Raw genomic sequence first — 8713 nt, 5'->3', positions numbered from 1 at the left:
AAACAGAGAAAACAGACAACCCCACAGAAATAAAGCCAACTCTAACACTACACTCGGCACAAGCACACCATAGACTGAAAATATAGTTTGACAAGAGACAAAAATCGAATAGACTTTATAATTATGGTAAGACTGTCTAAGAAAAATGACAGCAAAACATGCAAGAAACACCTTCCAATACCAAACAATTCGACTTATTGGAGCTTTTGTGCATTTTATAGGGGGGTTGTGATGATATGTGTTATGTTGCATCCAATAGAAAAGCAGCAAGAATTGTTTGTTGGACTTTGATGAGTTTCTATGAGTTTTTGCCCAGTATTTGTAATTTTCAAGGTGAATTTGCTGCTGAGCTCCATCAGAAACATGTAATCCTATGGGACTTTTGGTCAACAACAACCAATAGGCATTTATGGCGTACAGTGGTGTAACTAGGAAATATGCGCTCCCCCTCGCCCACCCAAGTCAAGTTCAACAGCCGCCCTTACCCCTCCGCATGCCGCCACCACAGACGCTGCATTCAGGGACCCGCAGCGCAGATTTCTTCCTGGCTCCGTCTCCTCCTGCAGTGCTATAGAAAAAGGACCATTGCAAATGGCTGCCCAGTATAGCAGACAGTTTTTAAGGATGCTAGAGGAGGCCTTCTTAAAAAACTGTCTGCTTTATAGAGGCATCCATTTTGTAAGGGGCGGTTTTCATTGGAACTGCATGAGGCCAGGAGGAGACGGAGAGCTGGGACCAAGGCGCAGGGCACCGCACACACAAGTAATACGCGAGTCCCGGCAACAGACAGTGCCGTACCGATAGCCCCACAGACCGGCGCCCACACTTATTCAGCGCCTCCCCACCACAGCGGGGTCTGTGGGGCTATAGTTACACCACTGATGGCGTAAGAGACACTCAAAATTGAAGCTTAGTCAATATTGTTTCTTTAGACACTGAACCATTGTCAATATCTATTGGTTTGTAATTGCCAACAAAACCAATGCTTAGTAAATTTATTCCTAGTTCTGAATGCGGTAGAGATTCTGTTGCACTATTTCATAATAACAGTCCACGAGTATCATCCACCAACCCAGGGACGATGCAAGGCACCAGAGCGCCCCAGGCAAGTCGGGGTGGGGCGCCCCGGTGTCTGCCACCCGGGTACCTGTCCTGTGGCGCTGTAAAGCTGGTGGCGGTGGCAGCGGGGGGTCCCTGCAGTCAATGAGAAATAACGAGCGCTATCCGCCGGGCTATGCGGAAGCGCTTCTGTTTTGGAAACACTGGCCGCACGGCGCACGCTGATTGGCTGAATCTCAGCCAATCAGCGTGCGGCCAGTGTTTCCAAAACAGAAACGCTTCCGCATAGCCCGGCGGCAGTGGCGTAACTAGCGGTAGGCAGCCCCAGCGGTGGCGGGGGGGAGCCGGGGCCACAGGGCTCCAACAGGTGTTGGAGAGGTGCGCTCGGCAACCTTCTTCATGGCAACCCCAGCAGTAGCCCGCAGGCTGTTTGTCCCCTGCAGCCACCATCCCCAGGTATAGGCGGTCCTGCGCTGTCACATCTCTGAGTGACAGCGCAGTTAGCCCCTCAGCGCTCCGTTAACAGCCAATTGTAGCGCTGCTTGTGGGGGGGGGTGTCCCAGCGCTGTAGTGTGCTGTGCCCGCGCTGTGTAAAGGCAGCGTCCCTCCTGTATTTACTGAAGAGAGCCCCGGCGCTATATTTGCAGCCGCTCTGAGGAGACGCTGTATCATTATGCCGGGGGATGTCATTATGCCAGGGGAGCTGTGGAGACGGAGCCCGCTGTGACATTATGCTGGGGGAGCTGTCAATCACCGCCCGACGGTGTCTCCAAATAGCGCCCGCAGCGCTATTTCATTGACTGCCTAATAGAACCCTCCTGCTCCAGACTGCAAGGCTGTGCAGACTTCAAGCCAGCAGAGAGACCTCTGCAGGAGCAGATAAGTATAACTGCACCAATACACCTGCACCAAGTTTGCGTGTGAGTGTGTACACCTACACCCCCCCCTGCAGCCTATAACCCTAGCCCTAACCATACACACACACACACACTGCAGCCTATAACCCTAACCATACACACACACACACCGCAGCCTATAACCCTAGCCATACACACACACACACACACTGCAGCCTATAAATCTAACCATACACACACACACCGCAGCCTATAACCCTAACCATACACACACACACCCACCGCAGCCTATAACCCTAACCATACACTCACACACCACAGCATATAACCCTAACCATACACACACCACAGCATATAACCCTAACCATACACTCACACACCACAGACTATAACACTAACCATACACACACACCGCAGCCTATAACCCTAACCATACAAGCACGCACCCCGCAACCTATAACCCTAACCATACACACACCGCAGCCTATAACACTAACCATACATGCACACCACGCATCCCACAACCCTAACCTTACACACACACACCGCAACCTATAACATTAACCATACATACATGCACACCACGCATCCCACAACCCTAACCTTACACACACACAAACACCGCAGCCTATAACATTAACCATACATGCACACCACGCATCCCACAACCCTAACCTTACACACACACACACACCGCAACCTATAACATTAACCATACATACATGCACACCACGCATCCCACAACCCTAACCTTACACACACACAAACACCGCAGCCTATAACATTAACCATACATGCACACCACACATCCCACAACCCTAACCTTACACACACACACACCGCAGCCTATAACATTAACCATACATACATGCACACCACGCATCCCACAACCCTAACCTTACACACACACACACCGCAGCCTATAACACTAACCATACATGCACACCACACATCCCACAACCCTAACCTTACACACACACACACACACACCGCAGCCTATAACATTAACCATACATACATGCACACCACACATCCCACAACCCTAACCTTACACACACACACACACCGCAGCCTATAACATTAACCATACATGCACACCACGCATCCCACAACCCCAACCTTACACACACACACCGCAGCCTATAACACTAACCTTACACACACACACACCGCAGCCTATAACATTAACCATACATGCACACCACGCATCCCACAACCCTAACCTTACACACACACACCGCAGCCTATAACACTAACCTTACACACACACACACCGCAGCCTATAACATTAACCATACATGCACACCACGCATCCCACAACCCTAACCTTACACACACACACCGCAGCCTATAACACTAACCATACATACATGCACACCCAGGGCCGTTTTTTCGTATGGGCTTAATGGGCACTTGCCCAGGGGCCCCAGGTGTATAAGGGCCCTATGCTGATAGCTTAGGGTTCCCCTTGTTCCAGGGATACCAGAATTTTGAAAATCAGCCCAGGGGAACTGGAGATATCCAACTTCAAAGTAGCAGTCCACATCCAACCTGTTAATTGCAATTCCCAGTCATATTTCTCAGATTCTCTCTGACTTTCTGAGAGTATATTCCAAATGCTGGGACTCTCCCCTTTCTGTTGACACTAGCCACTTGTCTCTATCATGCGCAGAACCAGAGATATCAGCCTTCCAGCAGCTGGTCCCTGCTCCAGCTCCAAACGTCTGGTGTACAGTTTTATATTTTTGTCAATGGATTGCTCTGGCTCCTGATCTCTGATACCCAAGTTCCCAGCACCTCCTGAAAGTTGGGACTCTAGGTTTTTATACTATTGAAGGCTAAGAAATCTATTTCCAGATAATGGCGATATCTGCAGTCAAACAAGCTGCCCTTCCACCAGAAAATGAAGAATATTAAGCCCACTCCATTATCCAACCCTCCTCTGCGTATAAAACACCCTCTACCTCCCTGGAAGTAATTTACAAGGGACCCTTCATTCAGCTCAGTGCCCCCTTCCACACGTTAGTGTTCTCCCTCCCACCACCTGTGCAGTAAAGGAGTAATTAGCAGAAGTTACTGCTCCAGGTCCTACATGTTGAGTGGAAGATAGAGCACCCCCTGCCTCCCGTGGGACATCAATGCTGCTGCTGATAGCACCCCCCACCCCTAGGAGGGGAGAATGGGCAAGGGCCCCAGTGCATTGCTTTGCCCAGGGGCCCACACTGCTGTTAAGACGGCCCTGTGCACACCACACATCCCACAACCCTAACCTTACACACACACACACCGCAGCCTATAACATTAACCATACATGCACACAACGCATCCCACAACCCCAACCTTACACACACACACCGCAGCCTATAACACTAACCATACATACATGCACACCACGCATCCCACAACCCTAACCTTACACACACACACACACACACCGCAGCCTATAACATTAACCATACATGCACACCACGCATCCCACAACCCTAACCTTACACACACACACACACACCGCAGCCTATAACATTAACCATACATGCACACCACACATCCCACAACCCCAACCTTACACACACACACACCGCAGCCTATAACATTAACCATACATGCACACCACGCATCCCACAACCCTAACCTTACACACACACACACACCGCAGCCTATAACATTAACCATACATGCACACCACGCATCCCACAACCCTAACCTTACACACACACACACACCGCAACCTATAACATTAACCATACATGCACACCACACATCCCACAACCCTAACCTTACACACACACACACACCGCAGCCTATAACATTAACCATACATGCACACCACGCATCCCACAACCCTAACCTTACACACACACACCGCAGCCTATAACATTAACCATACATACATGCACACCACGCATCCCACAACCCCAACCTTACACACACACACACCGCAGCCTATAACATTAACCATACATGCACACCACGCATCCCACAACCCTAACCTTACACACACACACACACCGCAGCCTATAACATTAACCATACATGCACACCACGCATCTGTAAGGATAAATGTGTAGCCCCTCGACCTGGTGGCCCCTTAGGTACCAGTGAGAATGTAAATTAACCCTACACACCAAACACACGGTGGCGAGTCAAGAAACATTCTGATTTATTAAGAGTTTAACAGTAGGTTAAAAGACATGATACATGGGTGTGGACAAATGCATATTACATTCTGATTGGTCTGTTAGGTTGCAGGGCAAATTCAACAGGGGGAAAGGGAAGGAGGGCATACAAAATATCATACACAAAGAAAATGAGTAACAAGGGGGGTTTTCGATTATAGAGGAGTTTAAGCATGAACACACTGCATAGCAATTCCAAAGGGGGGGGGGGGGGTTAAAAGTAGAAGCTCAGTGAGGAAGTGATAAGACACACAGACTTATTATTCTGTAACCTTGAAATGTAGCTATAGAGAAACAGTCTACTGAAAATGAGAGCATTCTACGTGCAAATTCTTATATGCTACATGGGTTCAAATTTAACCCTTCAATCCCCTCTTAGAATCATGAATTTAGATGATATGATTCTTCTTACGGAATTCCTTATTTCTATGCTTAGCGAGATATTGTTTGTAACCTTCAGGGGAATTTGCGTGTGCAGGGGCAATGGATTCATACATTATACCTTTAGTAGCAAGTTTTCTACAACATAGTATAATACAAAAAACGACAATACAGATAATAGTAAGAATAATCAATATATAGATTGCTAATTGAACAAGGGCCTGTTCTATACCATTTGGATGACCATTTTTATTACATCCCTATGTCCATCGTTTGGAGACACAGGGGTTAATGGTGCAAAAGTCTATCTGGTAGGCGGCTACCTCGGTGCTGAAAAAATTGTACCAGAAAATGTATACGCCTGCCTTTTCAGTCATGTCCACTTCAGTTTTTGTGCAAAGGTATCTGGCAAACAAGAATCAATAGAATAATATACGTTATCCACCATCGTCCAGAATTCTAGAATGACCTCATCTGCTGGTGAGTCGTCTTCTCCATCATGTAGGAGGTTAGGGCTGTCTGCCCCCATTAGTACCTCGCCTTGATCTGTTCTCTATCCGGGACGTTACTCGGGATTCTCTTTACCCTGGATGCGTGTATCCACACTGGACTCTCTTCTGTAAGGACAGCCGTCCTGGTTACTGCTACGATCTCTGTCTCTGGACCATAGGTGAAATCTCCTGGACCTTTATTTCTGGCGAGGACCTTCACAACGACCTTGTCTCCGACCTGGAAAGGATGTGTTGATTCCTGTGGATTAAAAAGATTTTTACAAATAACACCATGTTCAATTTCACTAAGTCTGGTGATGAGGGACCTAACATACTCTTCTCTAATCTGTTCTAGGTCTCCCTCCTGGACTACTAATGGTTTCTTAGCCCAGGGCGTGGGGAAAGGTCTTCCTATTAAAATTTCAAAGGGTGAATAACCCAGAGTCTGTTGGGGGGGTCATTCTAATTTCTGCTAGGACTATGGGGAGGGTTTGTTTCCATTTATTAAATATTCCTCCTGTTGCTTTCCTAAGTTTATCCTTTAAAGTCCTTTTCCTTTTCTCCACTATCCCTGAACTTTGAGAATGATAGGGAATGTGAAATTTCCTCTCTATTTGAAATGCTTTCACTAAAGCTTGTGTGATTTTTTTTGCTGTAAAGGCAGTGCCTTTGTTGCTATCTATTTGGAGCGGGCATCCCCATCTAGGGATGATTTCTTGTGTTAGTATGCGTGCAACTGTTTTTGCATCTGTGATGCAAAAATCTTTGTTTAAAAGCATAGCTGTGGTGTTTTTGCTATAAAGTCCTACCCCATGATAGTGAGCAATGAACAATGGGGCGCTTGATTGTGGTATGCATGGTCTCCCCTCTTTGCAGATCAATCCTGTTATAGGATTTTTCTGCAATATTGGAAATAACCAGTCATCCAAGTCTTTTTGTGATGCTGAGCTTTGTAGTTCAGTGATCAGGTTTATCTTTCTACATTTGGCAAGCTCTTGTGAGCGCTATGAGTTCTGCAGCTTGTGCTGATTGATATGGGATGGGTCTCGCTTCTAAAATGTCATTTGGGAGGCGTACCACTGCGTAGCCTGCCTGATATGTCGAGTCATTGGGTCTACTACAAGAACCATCCACAAATACATGGTCAGAACCTGGTATTGGTACAGGGGAAATGTCAAGTCTAGGGGAGGTCTCTGACTCTATTGATGCAGAACAGTCATGATCGTCAGGAATGTCATCCTGGGAGCCCTTTAGTCCTAAAAGTGCATTTAGAATGGGTGCGGGGCCTGAGGATGCGTTCGCATACTTAATGGTAAGTGAGGGGCTTCCTAGCAACAGAACCTCATCTCCACTAAGACGCTGGGCTGACATGTTGTGTGTGTAGCCCTTTAAGTAATGCTACAACATTATGTGTGGTATGGAGAACAGTGGGTGAGCCTAGGGTGAGTGTGGTTGCCATCTCAGCTACCATTGCACAGGCCACCAGTGCCCGAAGACAGGCAGGCATACCTTGGACCGACACCGGCATCACTTTGGAAAAGAATGCCACGGGGCGCAGCTTACCTCCATATTCTTGTGTCAGCACACCCGCCATGGTTTTACATTTTGTCCCTTGCATATAAATGAAATGGTTGTACATAGTTTGGGAGGGTCAATGCCAGACTTTTCATTAACATACATTTTTAAGGCTTTCATATGCATTTAACATTTCTTGTGACCATTGTATCTGTTTAGGTTTGTCATTGAGTGTGGCTTGTCTCAAAATGTTATCATAGTAGGAACAGTCAGGAATCCACTGTCTGCAATAATAGTGTTTGGGCGGACCAGACCCAGTACAGACTGTATGCGTTGTGGGCTGACTTTCCTCTCTCCCTTTTTCAAGACAAAACCTAAATAATCAACATTCTTTTTGCACCATTGCATTTTTGCTTTTTGACACTTTGTGCCCACATTCACAGAGCCAGTTTAACAGTGATATACCATCCTCTCGGCATGCCTCCTTTGTTGAACTACAGATAAGCAGATCATCTGCATACTGTAGCAGGACTGAACCATAGGGGGGGTGCCAGGGGGTTAATGTGGCTTGGAGCACGATGCTGTACACAACAGGGGAGTCAATATACTCCTGTGGCAGCCTGCATCATGTTAACTGCTGGCCTCAAAAGAAAATGCAAATAACAGTTGTGTCTGGGTGTCCACAGATATGCTAAAAAATATATTTTTCAAATCGGTTACTGAGAAGTAGGCGGCATCTACAGGGATGGCTGAGATGAGTGAGTTTATATCAGGTACAATGGGTGCAATGGGAACAATTAATTGGTTTATTGCTCTGAGGTCCTGTTGACCATGTCTGAGGATTTACAGTGTCTAATTCTGTGTTTGGGTCAGAACTGTCAGTCATGAGCAAGTGTGGTGATGAAACATCAATTCCCTTTCCTGCTTCTGATGGACTAATTGTGATTTCCAGCACAGAGAGAAGATCTCTGCCTAGCAAATTGATTGGGCAGTCAGGTATTACAGTAAATTCATGTTTTCCTATGTCATGGCCCTTTAAGGTCTGTCCCTGCCAGTCAATCTGAAATCTGGGGTTGTCTCTAGGTCTGGGTTGGCTGGGCTGCATGGGGTTACTGATCTGTCGGGGTTTGTTTGAAGGGAACGGACAGTCTCTAGCCCAATGGCTATCCCTTTTACAATTATAGCAGCTTGTCTGCCTGTTGGGTGGGGGTCCCGCAGGAGCCCTCTGAGGTAG

Source organism: Crinia signifera, chromosome 7, assembly GCF_055691185.1.
Source record: "Crinia signifera chromosome 7, ASM5569118v1, whole genome shotgun sequence".
NCBI lineage: Eukaryota > Metazoa > Chordata > Amphibia > Anura > Myobatrachidae > Crinia > Crinia signifera.
Note: the sequence above shows the minus strand (reverse complement) of the source record.